General features: G+C 37.4%; 1 pseudogene; it reads left to right on the top strand.

The window, feature by feature from the left end:
* The window catches only part of LOC140712453 (uncharacterized), a 154743-nt pseudogene extending 134593 nt beyond the window's left edge, over window positions 1-20150 (top strand).
* Window positions 20151-20200: the final 50 nt, after the last annotated feature.

Raw genomic sequence — 20200 nt, 5'->3', positions numbered from 1 at the left:
GGTTCCAGGATTCATATGGTTATTGACTATATTGTACCACAATTTAACTTTCTTTGATACCAGTGCTCATCCACACATTTTTTTTCTCTTTTATTTTAATAACATTACTTTGAAGGAAGACTTACGTTTCAACCATAAATGGAAAAACATTATCACCACACACAGGTTACTATAAATATTATTTTAAAAATTAAATAAGGGCCAAACATGGTGACTTACCCCTATAATCCCAGCATTTTGGGAGGTCAAGGCAGGAGGATTGCTTGTCCAAGAGTTTGAGACCAGCCTGGGCAACAAAGCAAGACCCCCATGGCTACCAAAAATGAAAAATTAACTGGTCATGGTCATGTGCCTACAGTCCCAGCTACTTCGGAGGCTGAGGTGGGAGGGTCGCTCATACCCTGGAGTTAAAGGTTTGCAGTGAGGTAAGATCATGCCACTGCATTCCAGCTTGGGTGACACAGCAAGACCCTGTCTCAAACAATAATAATAATAAGGTTATTTAAAAATAAACAAAGAAGTAATAATAAATCTATTTCTAATTATAGCAGAAGAGATTTATCCCAGATTTCAGAGTGATTTTTTTGCACATCTTGAAGACAATCTCAGTGTTTCAACCTCCAGTTCAAGGTTCTATTCACCATCCCTATTCTTTCTTACATCACTAGCAGTTCAACTATCTTCTTATTCCCCAGGAGGCCTCTATTTACTGGAAATTCCACCTCCCCTACTCTTAGTTGCATTACCCATTTCTCCTTCTCTGAAAGCTTTCTTGCTCATTTTCTACTCCACATGTCTTCCCAAGCATTCTTTTCTTCTACTGCCGGTGGGATTGCTCCATGCTGAGGCTGAGTTCTTCATCTGGACATCTTGGGTGTCAAGGAAGGATTGAGGAGTCAGTATGATCATCTGAGTCCACCTTTCCCTTGGGCACTTTGCTCATCAGTCTGCTTCTCTAGACATGTGTCACACACACACTCTTCCCCACCCACACAGCTGACAAGCACCACAGTCCGGTCTTGGGACTCAAACACCTCCGCCTCAGCTATAGACAGATTTCCTGGCTTCAGTTCCTTCTTCCTCTGGCTCACCTTCTCTTTCCTCTCCTCCTTTCTAGTCTTTGAGTCATGCATGGTAATTATGCAATGATGGGAAAATATAAACACCAAGATCAAGATGTTTGATCCTGCGCCACCTAAAATTACCTCACCAACTACAGGCAGCACACACCCTCCACTTTTAGAAGTGCTGCAATATTTTGTGTATATGGCTCTTTTCAGTTTTAAAATAACAAGGCCTAAAATGGGCCAAGTCAGCCACCTACTCATCAATCTTCTCTGAATAATCACATTAAGACTTCCTTGCAATTGGAACCAGTTGGACGATTACTTTGTGGCCTGAATCTAACTGACAGTGTTGAACCCACTGCAGTTCTTGAGCTTTCTATGGGATCCTTTTCAATTGTGATCACGCTGTCTCCCACAGTGTGACTGTGAACTTCTGTGGCAACACTTACATGGAATGAGGGCATTTGTGTGTTTGCAGGAAAGGAAGGGAACTTATGGAAAGGAGTCTGTGTCCACTGGAATAGGCCAGTGGCCTAATTAAATGGTGCCAGGGCAGTTTGGGAAAGTTAATTTCACAGAAATACAAATTTAATATGCAAGCTATACTTAAAGGTAGTGACATGTACCATTGGAAAGAGTTCTTGATGAGGGAGGAGCGCCACCTCGAGCAATTATACAGTAAGAAACATGAGGCTTAAGGACTGAAAAACTGTGCCTGAAAAACTGAAGGATTGATGAATGTGTTTTGGGAAACTTTTTCATGGATTTTGAGTTTAGAATAAAAGAATCCAGAGACTTATGTGTAAATATAGGAATCATTGTCATTCATCATACAGTGTAATGAGAAATTAGGTGACTAAGAGCTGCCTGGGTATTTTTAATATATTTTATGTAATATATTACATACATAATATAATATTACACATAATATATTTTATATATATAATATGTATATATACATATATATAATCATGGGTACTTTAAATGATACTCTTGGATACCTTTGATTTGAAAAAGAAATTTATGAGTTAAACCCAGAGATTGAGGACCAAGAACTTTTAGAAACTGGTGTACACACAGCGAAGGCATTAGCTATGAGAACAAACAGCAAAGGTACAGTGTTTCGTATAACTGCTAAAGTGGGCCAACTTAAAATCCAATATAAGAAGTGAAAGGAAAAAAAAAGTACATTTCTCAATAAGTTCTCTCATATTTATAGCTTCAACCATATTCACACTATGATGGGACATTAGAGCTGAATTTTTCAGTGACTTGATTATTTGGACAACTACCCTACTGGGTCTTTGTCCAGTTGTATTTTCATTTGGTTTTACTACTGTGTGCCAGACTGGGTTAAAGAGGTGGTTCATATTGCCAAAAAAGTCTTTTTAAATATCACATCCTTTAGGAAGTGCACAATAATTTCATTCTGAAATCTACTCTCCTAATTCCAAAATGTCATATGAAAGATCAAATAAAACTGTTCCAATGTTGTGCTTTCACTCAACACCAAGAGGAGCCTACCACGATGGATGAATGTATGCCTTAGCATGGTTAGACAGAGAGTGGGCCTCCTGAGTCTACTCTGGCTCCCAGCTAGTACAGAAAGAATCCACATGTTCATCTAGTCACCCTGTGGAGTAGGGGAAAGTGAGAAGTGAGATGCTGGAACTTCATGAAGGCAGCTCGGGCAAGGGTAACCTCTGCAGGAATTGTGGAGTGCACAGTTCCTAAGCCAGAGGATAGAAAGAGAATTTGGATGAGAATTCGAGTTGACTTCAGGGCCAGCAAGAGCCCAGCTAGAACTGAATAAAAGGAGAGCCGTAGACCCTGACCATGCCAAGAGAAAATATAAACTTTAGACTATCAGCTGCAAACTTCAGTCAAGACTTCAGTAGTTGATGCTAGCAGAGCAGTCACCACAAGAAAACTAAGAGATAACAGAGGAGTCAGGAAGAGGTGAACAATAACAGCATAAGGTAACAGTGCTTAGATCCCAGGCTCCTCTCCAGGCCAGTGTGAAGTCATGTGTATAGTGCCATTGACCAGATGCCGTCTTGGAGAAGAGGAAGATGGAGAGAAACAACTGAAAAATTGAACATTTCCCCAAACACACTAAGTTGCCTGAATAAAATGACTTAAACTAGAAGAGATGAAGATAGAGAATTGGCAAGCTCAATGCTCTCTTTCCAGTGCTAGTAGGGTGATACTTACAAGGAAGATTAATAGATCAGTAATAGAAAATAAGTAAACTGTATATTTCTTTGAATATATGATTAGTAGTGTGTAATTTTTTTTTTTTTTTTGATACAGAGTTTCGCTCTATCACCCATGCTGGAGTGCAGTGGTGTGATCTTGACTCACTGCAACCTCCACCTCCTGGGTTCAAGCGATTCTCCTGCCTCAGCCTCTCCAGTAGCTGGGATCACAGGCAGCTGCCACCACACCCTGCTAATTTTTGTATTTTTAGTAGAGATGTGATTTCACCAGGTTGGCCAGGCTGGTATCAGATGATCCACCCGCCTAGTCCTCCCAAAGTGCTGGGATTACAGGCGTGAGCCCCAGTGCCTGGCCAGTAGTGTGTAAATTTGTCTCATTTTTCCTTTCTCTCTTCTCTTCCTTTCTTCCTTGACTTCTCTTCTTCTATTTTTGGCCTGTCCTTTACTAAATAATGCCTTCCTCTTAGGTTTTTGCCACTTTATTAAATGCTTGGAATGAAAAGGCAAAAATGGCAGGTCCTTTCTGTCATTCCAGGTCCTTCCTAGTGTAGAAAAACATGTAAATACTAATTACATTATAGTTTGATGAGTGTGGAACACAGGTGTGGGCAAGATGTTTTAGGTGACATGACTGAAGGAACTGTTTTCCTCTACGCAGAGTATAACTTGGAGTTTGAGTATGATTCTGTCGGGCTAGTAACAGAATTTGCAGACAATATGACTATCTGTGTAGAAGATCCCAAAGAATCTACAAAAAAATTTTTGGGACTAAAGAAATGAGGTTTAAAAGGTTATGGGATACCAAGAGAATATACAAACATCAATTGTATACCTATATACCAGAAATGAATATTTGGAATTTATAGTTTTAAAAACAATACCCTTTATAATAAAACCAGAACAATGATCTATCTAACAAAACATGTGCAGAATCTGTATGCTGAAAACTATGGAACACTAATGAAAGAAATCAAAGATGTATACAAATGGAGAGATATACCATGTTCATGAACTGGAAACAATATTGTTAAGCTGTTGATTTCCCCCAATTTGATCTACTGATTCAATCCAATGGTAATCAAAATCCCAGCAAACCTTTTTAGAAAATAATAATAAGCTGATTCTAAAATTTACATGAAAAGGCAAAGGAACTAGAATGCCAAAATAATTCTTGAAAGAAGAACAAAGCCAAAATAATTATTGAAAGAATAAAGTCAGAAGACTCACACTGCCTGAAGGCAGAACCTGCACTTGTGGCCTGATTTTAAGACTTACTATAAAGTGCAGTAATCAAAACAGTGTAGCTTTGGAAAAATGATAAACGTGTTAATTTATGAAATAAAATGGCCCAGAATTAAACCCACACAGAATAATCAACTGACTTTTTACAAAGGTGCAAAGGTAATTTAATAGAGAAAGGGTAGTTCTTAAAACATCTAGTGCTAGAACAACAATATCCATAAGTAGAAAAATGAGTTGACAGAAATCTCATAGGGTATTCAAAAATTAACTCAAAATTGATCATAGACCTAAATATAAAGCATAAAACAATAAAACACCTAGGTGGGATAAAAATCTGGATGACAATGACTCTAGTCATGAATTTTAGATACTACTCAACAATCACAAACAATCGAAAAAGTAGGTAAATTGGACTGTATCAAAACTGAAAGTATTGTTCTGTGAAAGATACTGTTAAGAGAATGAAAAGACAAACCACAGACAGAGAAATATTGCAAATCGTATAACTTTTAATGGATGTATTCAGAATATATAATGAACCACTAGAATTCAACAATAAGTAAACAATCAATAAATAATGAGCAAAATATCCAGAGATTTCACCAAGAAAGACATTGAGATGGCAAAAAAGCATATGCTAAACTTTTTTTTAGAAAAGGAAACTGACAGTAACAAATACTGGTGAGAATGCAGAGCAATAAAAATGCTCATTCGTTGCCGTTGGAATGCCAAATAGTACAGCCACTTTGGACAATATTTTGGCAATTTCTTATTAGGTTAAACATACATTTACAATATGACCCAGTGATCCTAGGTTTAGTATTTACCTAAGTGAAATGAAAACTCGTGTTTATACAAAAACCTGTAGATAAAATTTTATATCAGCATTTTTCATAATTGCAAAAAAGCTGGAAACAGTCAATATGCCCCTTAACGAGTGAATGGATAAACAAACTGTGGTGTATCTATAGAATGGAGTACTCCTCAGCAATAAAAAGGAACAAACTTCTGATGCATGCCACAAAATGGATGACTCTCAAGCACATTTTTGTAAGTAAAATAAGCCAGACTGCAAAGGCAATAGATTGCATAATTTCATTCATATGACATTCCGGAAAAGGCAAAACTGTAGGGTCAAAAAATGGTTATAACAGCTTCATCTTATGTTGATATATTAACCTGCCCCATCTACTCTCTTTTCCTAGAGAATTTGAATCATGCTATAGGACCAGGACTCTCAAGGTTTAGTATGAAGGGGCTTTGATCTGCTCTGACATGGTCTCTTAATGATACGCTAGCCTACTAGGATGATCATGGCTGATATATAGCCCTGAGGCACCTACTCCTTAACTAGCCTCACTCAACTTTATAACTTAACCTCCTATTTAGGGAAGACAAAGAAAAACAAGTTTTATAATGTATGTTTTTTCTTATAAAAGCCAGCGTCTGGCCTTTTCAGTATTATCATAATCATTTTTCTTATTTTGTAGTCAAAAACATTCTTCATAGGCATAGTACAAGCAATAGACCTGTAAAACTCTCAGACGGTAGGAAAAATATCAAAGAAAAGACCCAGTGCAAATTAATAAAGCATAAAACACTTGCACCATAAAAAACTAGAAAAGTATCATTAGTGTTGCAAATTATTGGAAGAGTAATTATCCCCAAGATGTTCCGGTTCCTACCACATGTTGCTTGCAAATAACTGAAATAATGTGATAAGGAGATAAAACTGTCAGCCCTCAAATGCTTTGGGAATAAAGGCTGGAACATGAGACAAACCTACCTGTTTGAACAAGTTCAATGACAATGTGATGAAAATTGGAGATTGTGATGTTGTTGGTGAATATGTCATCTAAGCCATTGTGGATGTTTTGGGTGTGCGCGTGATTTAAGCATTTGAATACATGGCACCAGCAACCTTGAATTGCTTTATTAAAAGAAAAAAAAAAGTAAAATGTCCCTTTCAGATATTGCCATTTGCTACTTCTTTCAAGCGAAAAAGACTCAACAACTGTATATATGGTTGGGAAACTTATTTATTGGAGTGATGCTCTCATTGTAGTAATGCCATTTGAATATAGAGGTTTGTCACCAGTTTTAGGGATATTGAAACATATTGAGACCATCCTTGGTTTTTCCGTTTCCTAATTGTTGTTAGGGAAACACTCCCTCTAACTTGTGCTCAAATGCAAGTCAAGTGTTCATTCATTTCTATTGACCAGGTCATCAGGGCAACCCCTGCATCTTCCACTTTAAAGATAGTCATGACAGTAAACCATGCTCTGTGGTACAAGTGCCACCCAAACTGCTCACACAATAGCTTGGAACAGGAAGAGCTGAGCCTTCTGGGCTGACAGAGTGGTGTGTAATACAATGGAACTTATGACAGAATCTCATTTAAATTTAATTGTATTGCAAGATCCTTTGGGATTTAAGAAACCCTAAGTTTGGAGGACAATCACATCTTTGACCTGATTTACCCATTTCCTAATGGTAACGTAGGGAAATGCTGCCTCTAACTTCTGCTCTAACGCAAGTCAAGTGTTCGTTAATTTCGATTGATCTAAAAGGATCCATAATATGATCAGGAAATTCAACCATCGTTTCCTAACGATATGTGTACATAGATCAAGTATTTCCAAAATATGTCGCTTTACTTGGATGACAAGTACTTTTGCCTTCCACATGTTTAGTTGGTACTAGAATTGGGCAAGTTCTATAAAACTTCAAAGAACTAAGTTGCGTTATGTGACTTCAGTAGTAGTGGCTTGAATACTATCATCTTATAAATTAAGATGATTTATTCTATTTTTAAGCCTATCATCCTCACTGGATTCTTCTTTTAGAAATATACTAAATAGAAATAATTAGTATTTACATTGTCTTATGTCTTACATTCAACACTTACACATATATTTTCTCCTTAAATTCTCTAGATATCGCTGAGACGTTTGATTGTATTTTTGTCATAGATGAGGAAACCAAGGCTTCTAGAAATAATTTGCCCAAGATTATATTGTAAATAACAGTAGGGCTGCGATTCAAACCCAGGTCATCTGACTTCAGAGACTAAGCCCTTTCTAGTATGCTAAGTAGTGATATTGTCTACAGTTTGTTCCGTGTAAGGATAGAGGCGATGTCAGCTCTAAGCCATTTTATGCCCTAAATCATCTTAGAAGCAGTCATCTAAATGGTAAATGAAGGCCCATTTGTTGATGTTAGAATACAACAAGATGATCTGTTTGAAAGAAAGGTGGTGAATTTCAGTTTGGACATGTGGACTATTTAAGAGGAGATACTCAGTAGACATTGGAGGTGGCTCTAGAGAACGAGAAAGAAAAGTGGGCTGTGATATGGATCTTGAAACCTCTGGGTGTAATGGTAATTAAAACTATTGGAGTGGAAGAGTCTTCTCTCAGCAAGGATATGGCTGTACCTTGAATGATGACATGATGGTGTTCAAAAAAAAGTCAGTCCTACTTATATTTAGCTTGGAGCTTCATAACTACTATCATATCACAGAAAAAAAGAAAGGAATGGCATATTCTTGAAGTACTACCCAGTGAGCAACACAAATTTTTTGTTGTAGTTTGCTACCCGTTACATAGTGATAAAACATGACATTTAGACTTAAGCACTTTAAATAGTCCCTTGGGCTATATTCAGGGCACAGAACAGCTGTATGGGTAATTAAATAAACCTAATTTAAATAAATTAGATTTGCCAGAAAATCACTCAAAGTTTGCATTCATAAAAGTATTTTATGTAAAAAGTTGTTAATGCTATTTCTTCAAGCTACATACCTTGAAGCATGGTGGGCTCTGGGACAAGGAATAGATCTTAAAGTAGCAAAAATGAAAAGTTTTTTTCCCCTGATTTCATCTTGAAGGTGTAATCTTACTGATATCTTACGAGATGAATTACAAGAGAAAATTTTCAACATAATTGTCATTGAAGCATCAAGCAAAATGATAAAATAGAATAAAAATATGCTTCTTTTAGTTTCTTTCACTGCATATATTTTACATACTACACATGCAGCTTAGAAATGACATTACTCTTATTTTCAACAAAAGCTACCTCCTGAATATACTTTCATATCAGAATTTATATGAGAACTTATATTCTAGAAATCGGTCAGTTGTTACCTTTGTTTCTGGGCTTGAAAATGGGGATGTTGATTTAGCAATGCTAAGAATTTTTGGAATAAAAATGAGCATGTAACTACTTTTAATGTTCCTGACTGCAGGGCTGTTAGAATGCAATCATCAAAGGCTGGGAAATTGTTTTCATCAAAAAGCTATAAGGAATATTTCTGGGAACCAAGGTGAATTAAGGTTTGACCTTTTAAAATATTGTCTTTGTTGACACCTTCTCTCACAGATGCTTGTTTTCAGGTTTCAGGAATGAAGTGCATTGATCCTGTTCCTAGAGATCAGTCATAGGGGTAAACAGAAGGCTCTATGATTTATGACCGACCTGCTGATAATTCCGAGGAGATGTCCACCATGCTCAGATTGAGAACCGTTTGAGGAACCAGGAATTCAGACTTTGCGAGGGAAACTGCCCAACTCAGTCCCCATTTCAGGAATGAAAGCAACTGCAATTTGAAATTGATTAAAGTCCAATATAAAGAAGTCGAATACCTAGCCAATCCGTAATAAACAGATTTTTTTCTGACCTTATGTATGACTAATCTCGGCATTTTGTCCCATTTCTTTTAAAAATGGGCTTAGTGCAAGTGTTTAAAAATGCACTTGAATCTGAAGATGGAGAGGTACACTCTGGCTATTTCACTTAATCCTATTCTAGAACCAGTAGTCGGGGGAAAACTTAAGCCACCAAAGAGCTTCAAGAAAAATGTTTCAAAACAACTGAATGAATGGTCAGTCATCAATTATCAATGTGATTTCACAACAACTGTACAAAAAGACAATGTTGTGTGCTACGCCTTTGTTAGTCATATTAAGTGTCATGGATATAAAATAAAGCAAATTCAATAATTACATACAATATATTAATCAAATATCTTATTTCTCAATGCAAGTCATCCAAATTGAGGTTTATAAAAAAGTTCTTTATTTTAGGAAGTACATATCACATTTACATACCATATGCTGGTATGTCAGAAAGCGAGATGTCTCATTTGATTTGAATAAAATAGATATATATCATATTATATATATAAAATATAGATTTTTATATATAATACATATAAATACATTGTGTATATAGACTCTTGCCCTGACCACTAGATTTGTATTAAATACAAATTTTTCCAAAGGTTGGAATAACGTATTTAGTTTTTGCTTTCTGTCTTTTTTTTTTTTTTTTTTTTTTTCTAGACAGAGTCTCACTCTGTGGCCCAGGCTGGAGAGCTGTGGTGCGATCTCAGCTCACTGCAACCTCCGCCTCCCGGGTTCAAGCAATTCTCCTGCCTCAGCCTCCTGAGTAGCTGCGATTACAGGCGCCCACCACCATGCCCGGCTAATTTTTGTATTTTTAGTAGAAACGAAGTTTCACCATGTTGGTCAGGCTGGTCTCGAACTCCAGAGCTAGCGATCCTCCCACCTCGGCCTCCCAAAGTGCTGGGATTAGAGGCGTGAGCCACCACTCCCGGCCTGCTTTCTCTTTTAATCAGAGCACAAAACAAAGCACTTTTATTGCTAATTCCTTCAAATTCCTCTCAATATGAATGGAAATTTAATTTTTTTCTCTCAGAATAATTCACATATTCTTCTAATTCTCTCCTGAGTTGTAACTTGCTCACAAAATTGGAAAGCAAGGACTATCTTTCATTCACATTCCTTTGTATTCAGAGCTAATTTTGTTTCCCCAGTGTTGGTTGGGGCAAGTTCTTCTGGTAGAATGTACTTTTAGAATCAGACTGCTTATTACTGACTGTGAAAAATATAGCAATAGTGACTTCACTTTTCTAGTTTGAAGACATTCGAGCTCACACTTTATTGGACACTTTTGGCTTAGCGTTCATTCTTTAGTCTGCATGTAATGAAGCCTTATGTCTGTGATAGATTTTCCTGGGAATTGGTTCTATACCTCTTATGAATATAATACTACATCTTTTGGGAGACTTAATGACAATTCCATTGATTATCTACAAATTACTCATATGTCATGATGAATGAACCAATAAGCTTCAAAGTCAATGTTTGAAACTTTTTTAGATGGTATAATCAATGCAGCAATTCCAACTATGATCATTTACATTTAAGATATGTTGTGTCAATGTTTCGATGTTGTTACATTTAGGATGTATTGTTGTTTCAATGCCTGCTATTTTCACAACCATATGTACACTGGTCAACGTTTTGAAAAATTACATCTAATTTAGAGACAAACTTTGTATTTTCCTTCCTAGAAAACAAAGCCCTTTAAGGTAATTTATTTTTCTGTTTTTGCCATAATTGCACCAAATACCAAATTATATTTAAACTAATATGCCTCTTCTAGTTAATTTTGTTGATTAAGTCCTGTCAAAACAATGTTATGATGTCAGGTTCAATCCATATATAGTTTAACGAGCTTTGCATTAGATAAAATATTAACATAGGAATTTCTGTTCCGTAATAGGAAGAAGAAATACCTGGGTCAGTTTCCCCACAGATTACAAACAATCAACAATTCTGGATAAAGCTTTTAAAAATATCTTTAATTCATTGATGAGCTCACAGGAAAGTAAGAAATCCTCAGGTCATAAGGTCTATGGGGTTATTGGTGCCCTTCTCTGTAACTGGCTTTGGTCTTACGGTCCTTTGCCTGAGATAAATTGGAACTTCAATTTTCCAGGACTCCAGTGATACAAGACCTAGGAGTCAGAATCCATGGTCCACATACAGCACTATGTCTGCTAGATTTTTCTCCTTTTTTTTTTAATTTATTTTTTTTTGAGATGGAGTCTTGCTCTGTCACCCAGGCTGGAGTGCAGTGGCGCAATCTCAGCTCACTGCAACCTCTGCCTCCCAGGTTCAAGTGATTCTCCTGCCTCAGCCTCCCAAGTAGCTGGGATTACAGGTGTGGGCTAAATACACGCCTGGCTAATTTTTGTATTTTTAGTAGAGACGGGACTTCGCCATGTTAGCCAGACTGGTCTCAATCTCCTAACCTTATGATCCTCCCACCACGGCCTCCCAGAGTGCTGGAATTACAGGCGTAAGCCACCGTGCCCAGCCGAGTTTTCTCCTTTAAAGCTGGGACACCAAAGTGTCCCTTTGTAAGAGAAAACCAGAAGTAAACCTATTCCCTGCAAATCCTAAGAACCACCCAGCACACTAAGTCTACTAGGAGACTTTCCTCCTTTCAGGCTGGGAGCCCAAAGAGTCCCCTTGTAAAAGAAAAGCAGAAATAAACCTATTCTCTGCAAGAATTTTCAAAAAGAGGACACTTATTTTAAACCGTGTGCTAAGCAGAGCTTAGGAATGTGGAGTCTAGCCCCCAAAGGTAATCATTAGGAGAGTTTACAAATGAAATTCACATGAGTTTAGATTCCAAAACATCTCAAGGAAAAATGTAATTTGAAGTGATCCTGGACAGTAAGTGTCCCCAGATGCCTAGAAAAACCAAATGCAAATTCTCTCTAGATGAATTTACCTTCATTCCAGAAAATGCTGTTGCTTATCCAGAACACACCAGTACATTCACATGAGCTTTTTGCAACTGGTGTTGATTCTTATTGAGCCAATATCTCTTTAAATTGCTTAATATTCATGCTATACCGGTTGTTAAATATTTTAAATATAAATCTGTTGCAACTAGCATCTTTTTTTCCCTGAATTCATCAGTTTATCTAATAGGCATGTATTAAGTACCTCTAAAGTTTATTTAATGTAGAGAAATATCCAAATAGAAAACATTTTTTTTTTCCTGGAAACCAAAATGATTGTGAGCAAGTATTTTAAATATTAACTGTTGAAATGGTGACATATATTTAAATACATTTAAGCTTACATAAGTTAGATTGTAAAATTTCATGGAATGGTTTTATAATTTCTATCTCATGTTATTTAACTCGTATTCAGGCATCATTTTTTAATCAATTTAGTTAATTACTTTAATTTTTGCTTTAAAATTTCAATACATTTAGGCATACAAATGGTTTTGGTTATATGCATGAATGGTATAGTGGTAAAGTCTGGGCTTTTAGTGTACCTGTCACCCAAAGAGTGTAAATTGTACCTAATAGGTAATTTTTCCATCCTCACCCTGCCCCACCCTTCCTCTTCTGAGTCTTCAATGTCAGTTACACAACTCTGTATAGTGTCTGTTTTGACTTCATAGTGCCCATACCATAGCAGTTGTTATTTTAATTATAACCCTGATCTCACCCTAAAATAATTCTTTAAAAGAAAGTTCCAAGAAAATTGAGATTACAGTAAAAAAAGAACAGCCAAACACATGTGGAAACACCCCCATAGAAGAGAACTGGTAGAAATCAGAGACAGCAAGAATAAATATGGAAGTACTTTTGATACTGTCATATCAAATTGAGACCATGGAAAAAATATTAAGTATATGTATGCAATACAAGCTTGAAAAGAAACTATAAAAAATGTCTAAGCAGAATTTAAAATGGAACCAAACAGAAATCAAAAAACATAATAATTGAAATTTAAAATTCTATGGATGACTTAACAACAGATTAAACACAGCAAAAGAGAAAAATAGAAAGTTGGAAGTTATAGTTGAAGAAATTATCCAGAATTCAGTGCAGAGATATAAAGAGATGAAAAACATAAAAGAGAAGATAAAAGATATAGAGGCTAGAGGGAAAATAGGAAAGGTTAACAAAGATAAAGTTGTTCATTGAAAGGGCTAATAAAATTTACACAATCCTGGTAAGGTTTTTTAAGAAAAAATAAGGCAAAGATTAACAATAACAATAACAAAAAGGAAAACATAACTATGGATTCTGCAGACTTTTTTCCTCACAAATCTGTCAAATTGTAAGTCTGCAGACATTTTAAAAGGTAATAATTGGATATTATGGACAATTTTATGCCCCAAACATGAAAACTTACTTGGAATAAATTTATTAAAATACATAATTGTAATATAAGTAGTCTCAAGGAATTTTAAAAAGTAAGACCATCATCAAACATTTTTCCACAAAGGGAAAGTTCAGGCTCAAGTATCTCCACTTCAAGTTCTACCAAACTTCAATGAATAGTTTCCATTGTAAACAGGCTATTCCAGGGTATAGAAAAAAGTAGAACACTCATCAGTTCATTTCCTGAAGCTAGAATAACCATAACTCCAAATTTGATATTGACAATGTAAAAGACCGTCCACAAATTTGGGAGGCAAAAAAATATATATGAAGAATTCTTACAAATCATTGCACAAAATGTAAATAACCTAATATGAAAATGGACTGTCTTCTGATTGCCCCACGGAGGACAGGACCCACCATCCTTCACCCAAAAGCTGTTGAGAGGGTGACACTGATGTGCCACACATACACCAAGACACAATGAAGCAATTTATTACACATCGAAGCTTTCTGGGGAAAGCAGGATGGACACTCTGTTTAATCTGAAAATGGCTTGGGTTTTTATTGTCTTTAGGGGATGGGACTGGGGTGTGGGTTCCCACACGCAGTCCAGAATTTGTGCCATCTAGTCTTCCTGCGGGTTCCAAAGGAGGGAGTATGTGGAATGCAAAACTTTATTGAGGCACATAAGATAAATTTGAATTAAGGAACACATGTTTTATATGAGACTAAAACTTGCAATGATGTCATAGCTTAGACTGTTTCCCAGCATCCCTTACAACTAGGTGTAGCGCCAGTTCCAAAATTGGCCTTGTATGTTTTTGTCATGTTTTTAAAGGTTTTTATAACTTTCTCTATATGAGCTTCACCCTCTTGTCCTCTCTGCCAAACAGATGCACCTGATTGAGCAAATGACTCTGAGACATTTTGGATAAGAAGACGCAGCAAGCTGTTGGTCTACTCACAGGGAGCAAAAAAGGAAAATAAATACCTGGATATCACACTCCATTTTTCTATTTCCAGCATTCTGCTGGTGCTCCCTGTTGATTGAAGTCAACCAGAATCCAGAGAGGAAGTGAGTCCATTTGGATAATCCACATAGGCCAGACTCTTGGGGGCACTACACAATCTACTAGCATTAACATTTTACTAGTTTGACCCATAGTGTAGAATATTACCTCCTATTTATAAATGGTTTAAATGTTCCTTTCATGTAGATTTAGAAGCACTTTAAGACAGTGTTGTAATTTTTGCTTCAACACTCAAATATACTCTAGAAAACCCAAGACAAGGAAAATGTATTATACAGTCATGTGCTGCAAGATGATGTTTTGGTCAATGACGGACTGCATATACGATGGTCCCGTAAGAATATAATACCATATTTTTACTGTATCTTTTCTAGGTTTTGATAAGTGAATTTTTATCACTGTGTTACAGTTGCCTACAGTATCCAGTACAATGACATGCTATACATGTTTGAAGCCTAGGAGCAACAGGCTATACCATGCAGCCCAGATGTGTACTAGGCTAGACCACTAGGTTTGTGTAAGTACACTCTATGATGCTCATGCAATGGCAAATTTGCCTAATGATACATTTCTCGGAACATATCCCTGTGATTAAACGATGTATGATTATATTTTACTCTTTCTGTTTTTCTTTTTTATTTCCTGATGTTTCATGGTCCTTCATTTATCATTTCCTTTTTGTTTAGAAAACTCCATTTAGCTGTTACTTTAGGGTAGTTCTCCTGCCTACAATTACTTTTTTTCTCGTGAAAATTCTTATTTATTTATTTGTTTGTTTGTTTGTTTTTTAAGACGGAGTCTCGCTCTGTTGCCCAGGCTGGAGTGCAGTGACACGATCTTGGCTCACTACAAGCTCCGCCTCCTGGGTTCATGACATTCTCCTGCCTCAGCCTCCCGAGTAGCTGGGACTACAGGCGCCTGCCACCATGCCCAGCTAATTTTTTGCATTTTTTTAGTAGAAACGGGGTTTCACCGTGTTAGCCTGGTTGGTCTCTATCTCTTTACTGCGTGATCCACCTGCCTCGGCCTCCCAAAGTGCTGGGATTACAGGCGTGAGCCACCGTGCCCGGACGAAAATTCTTAATGTCCCCTTCATTGGTGAAGGTTGCTTTCACTGAATATCGGATTGTGGATTGATTGCTCTTTCCATCCAGCACTTTCATTTGTATCGCTTCCTTCTGGCCTTCATGGTTTCTAATGAGAAGTCCACCATTATTCAAACTATTTTCCCCCTAGAGATCCTGTGTCATTTCACTCTTGCTGTTTTCTGCTTTCAAGATTTTTCTCTTCTTTTTATTTTCAGAAGTTTGACTACAGTGTGTCTTGGTGTCTTGGTGGTTTCTTTCATTCGTTTGGGTTTATCCTGTTTGGAATCATTTACCATATTTGAAAGGTAAGCCATTTAAGTCCTGTTCTCTTTCCTTACTCTTTCCAAAGGCTCTGATGACAGGAATGTTTGATCTTTCTGTAGAATACCACAGATCCCTGAGGTTCTGTTCATTTTTCTTTTCAGTCTATTTTCCCTGTGATGTTCAAATTTGCTGTAATTTGTTGTTCTAACTTCAAGTTCACCAATTCTTTCCTCTGCCCTCTTCATTCTGCTCTTGAGCCATCCATTTAATTTTTTATTTCAATTATTATATTTTTCAGTTCTAAAACTCCATTGGGTTCTTCATTATCTCTTCAGTTTCTGTGTGTTTTTTTGTCTTGTTTTTGAGACAGGGTCTCACTCTGTTGCCCAGACTGCAGTGCAGTGGCATGATTTCAGCTCACTATAGCCTCAGACTCCCAGGCTCAAGTGATCTTACCTCATCCTCCAAGTAGCTGGGACCACAGGCCTGTGGCAACATGCTTGGCTAATTTTTTTTTTTTTTTTTTTTTTTTTTTTTTGTAGAGATGTGGTCTGTGTTGCATAATCTGGTCTCAGACTCCTGGGTTCAAGTGATCCTTCTGCCCCAGCCTCCCAAAGTGCTGGGATTACAGGCATGAACTGCTATGCTTGGCCTCTCTTCAGTATCTTTGCTGAGCCTTCCTACTTTTCATTTTTTCCAAGCATGTTGATAATTGCACATTGCAACTTTATTTTTTGAGACTGGGTCTTGCTCTGTTGCCCAGGCTGGAGTGCAGTGGTATGCTCACAGCTTACTGTAGCCTCAACCTTCTAGATCTAAGTGATCCTCCCACCTCATCCTACGTAGCTGGGGCTACAGGCACATGCCCAGTTAATTTTTATATTTTTTTGTAGAGATGGAGTTTCACCATGTTACCCAGGCTGGTCTCGAACTCCTGGGCTCAAGTGATCTGCCCGCCTCATCCTCCCAAAATGCTGAGATTACAGGCATGTGGGCACTTCAGCCAGCCTTGAAGCATTTTTATGATGGCTGCTTTAAAATATCTTTAGACAGATGTTAGAATTATCTAAAATTATCTAACATCTGTCATGTTGATGTTGGTGTCTATTGCCTTTTTTTTTTATTTTAGTTGAGATTTATCTGTTTTTTTAATTGACAACTAGACATCTTGGGTAGTAAATTATAACACTCTGTGTCTTTTTTAAACCTTTTGTTGTAGCTGTCATAGCTATGTCTCTGACATAGCCTCATAGGTAAAGTCCTGGGGGAATGAAAAGGGGCCAGTGGCCTGATTACTGCAAAATGAGAGAAGTCCAGGTTTTACTCTTGGCCTCTGTTAAGCTGTGACAGGGAAGGGGCTCTGTGCTATTGCTGGGCTCCTCACCAGGCCTCATTGATGCCACCTTGGCTGGGAGAAGTAGGAGTGCCTTGCTACTGCCCCTCAAAAGGCTTTCACTCATGCCACGGGAGGAGAGATGTTCTTGGCACGTGTGGGTCATGGTAAAAGGCCTAACTTCCAGAAACCTACTCTGATACCACCCAGCAAGGGGACTTGGGTGCCTCATTACATTCTAGCAAGGGTGGAAGTCTAGGCTTCAGGGTAAGTCTTTGCCGGTGTGGCTTGGGGTAGAGCCACGGGTTTTTCCGTGGTGTTTGTCTAGATTAGAGCAGTTACTGTTGAGGCATTTTCTGTTTTGCTAGGCTGCCTCTGGTCCTTTGGCTGGACAGAATAAGAGGTCATTGGGCTTTTTCTTTGCCCACACCTGTGGGCGTTCCTAGGTCCCCAGGTTCTGGGATATATGAGTCAGACAAACCCACAGATCCTATTGCCTTATTGTTTCTGGGTTTTAAGCTCCCCAGCCAGCCTGACTTCTCTCTGCCTTACAGAGTCTTCTTATATTTGTTTCTGTTGTTGTTGTTATTATTTGTTTTGTTTTTCAAGATAGAGTCTCGCTCTGTCACCCAGGCTGGAGTGCAGTGGCATTATCTCGATATCAGCGAACTGCAGCCTCCACCTCCCAGGCTCAAGCCATCCTCCCGCCTCTACCTTCCAAGTAGCTAGGACCACAGGTGTGCACCACTATGCTTGGCTAAATTTTTGTATTTTTAGTAGAGATCGGGTTTCACTACATTTCCCAGGCTGGTCTTGACCTCTTGGACTCAAGTGATCCACCCATCTCAGCCTTGCAAAGTGTTGGGATTACAGGCGTGAGCCACTACATCTGGCTTATATTTGCTTTATATTGAATGTCCACAATTTTAGTTGTACATGATAGAAGAAATAGGAAAAATAACACTTATTGCATCCTCCTGGAAGCAGAAACCTACTGGGATTTTTTAACATATTGTATTTTTTCTCCTCTAAAAATATTAGATTTTAGCTGTGTTTCCCACATACATTTAAGCTTTAATCTATGTGTATCTGATTTCAATGCTTACTGACATGGTTTCACAACTTCCCCCTTTTAAAACTATTTATCTTTGACTCATTCTTGGTCTACTAGAAAGTAAGATTTGAGTAATATTTTTAGGAAAGATATAAGAATTGTTTAATTTCTCAGTTTTTAAATATCCAAAAATACCTTTCTGTTTCCTTTATATATACCATATGTCTGTGTAAAATTCTTGGACTTCACGTTTTCTCTCAATTCTCTGACCATGCTTTGCCATTATTTTCTGAAACTCACCTGATTATTGTCTTAGGACCACATGTTTTATCTACCTAATGCATGTAGAAATTTTCTGAATTTAGATTGCACAATTATCCACAGATAAGATTACATATAGTTTTCTTTTATACTTTTTGCTATTTAGTTAACATTTTTGATTCAGAACTTTGAATCTTTTCCCTGGTCTGGAAAGTTTGTGTTTAATAAATATGCAAGTGGTTACTTCTTCAGGTCTCTCTGCACTGATCTCCAAACACGCTTTGTAAGTTTCAGTGGTTGCTGTACACAGCTATCCCACTGGGACCAGGAGGCTGACCTTTGATCATACAGATTGCTAAGCCTTTCTCTCTCTTGCTATGAGTCTAGTGGTTTTGTGAGGATTTTTCTAGACTCCCTTGGTACATGTTTTCTATCTGCCCAGAGAGGATCAGAGTCTTCTATAGCCATGGTGCAAAAGATATCATACAATCATATCAAAGCCCACCACTGAAAGACATATGTTCCAAATTTTTATTAATGGCAAACGTATTACTCCCAATCTCACCTTTTTTAATGTGATGAAAAAAAAGGTTGAGAGAATTTCTTTGTGAGGGTCAATTTTATAACTACTGTACAACTGGAAGTGTGAAGTCTGCTACTTTAGGATGTCTATGGATACTTCCTCATTGGCCAGTCAGAGCATATGATACAAGTTCACCCTAAAAGGAAGTTGCCAGGAAATAAGAGATAAATCAAAGATGTTGTGTGGTAAGAAAAGTTGCTGCTTTTACAAACGCAATTGCCATTTTACTGCTGAAATAAAAAGACTTCTCAGAATTGGGATCATATACAATATCTTCTCAATAATAGGAATCCAGGGAGAATAAATCCCAGTTCTTTATTGTCTTCCATGACATCTCCACATTATTTCTGTAAGACGAGGACAGAGATCATGTCTCTGGACAAAGGAAAAAGGAGAATGCATCACACTGTGCATGCAAATATTAATGAAAATCGTGTGTGTGTGTGCGTGTGTGTGTATGTGTCGGGGATGTTGGTAGTAGTGTTGTAGGTGCATCTGTAGCCCAGCTCAGAAACCACTAAAATCTCCTGGACCTATACTCCATGTCTTTCATTATTCCTCAGTCTTTTTTCCTCAATTATTGAAGAATTTTAAAGTTTTGTCTTTTGCTTTACAAGTTTGTTTTTTCTGCAACATGCAAGCTCATGGACACTGCCCTCATTCTGATTTTTGTTCTACATTTTCAACTTCATGCAGTATCTCTTGACCTCAGTTTTTTCTCTTTTGTTTTAGATGCTATATTTGCTTGAATCCAGAGATGCCATGAATCAGGACATTTCCCCCTGTCGATTTCAGGGGCACGTGGCTACTCTGATTCTTTGTGGTCTCCCTGTTATTTGAGTCTGGATTATTTTCCTCCAGGTCTGGTAAATAAGACTTCTGCTTGCTTATCCTTACAGCAAGAGATCCGTTGGCTTATAGCTGAATTCAGCATTGAAATGGAGTCTGTCAAAGACAGATGTGGAATTGTGCCCAATTCTTTCATGTTTAGACAATAGGGAAAGGGAAAACATAAATCTACTGTAAATTATCATTCTCGATTCACAAT

The sequence above is a fragment of the Chlorocebus sabaeus genome, chromosome 9, assembly GCF_047675955.1.
Source record: "Chlorocebus sabaeus isolate Y175 chromosome 9, mChlSab1.0.hap1, whole genome shotgun sequence".
In the NCBI taxonomy this organism is placed as follows: Eukaryota; Metazoa; Chordata; class Mammalia; order Primates; family Cercopithecidae; genus Chlorocebus; species Chlorocebus sabaeus.
Note: the sequence above shows the minus strand (reverse complement) of the source record. Positions and strands in the feature narration are given on the sequence as shown.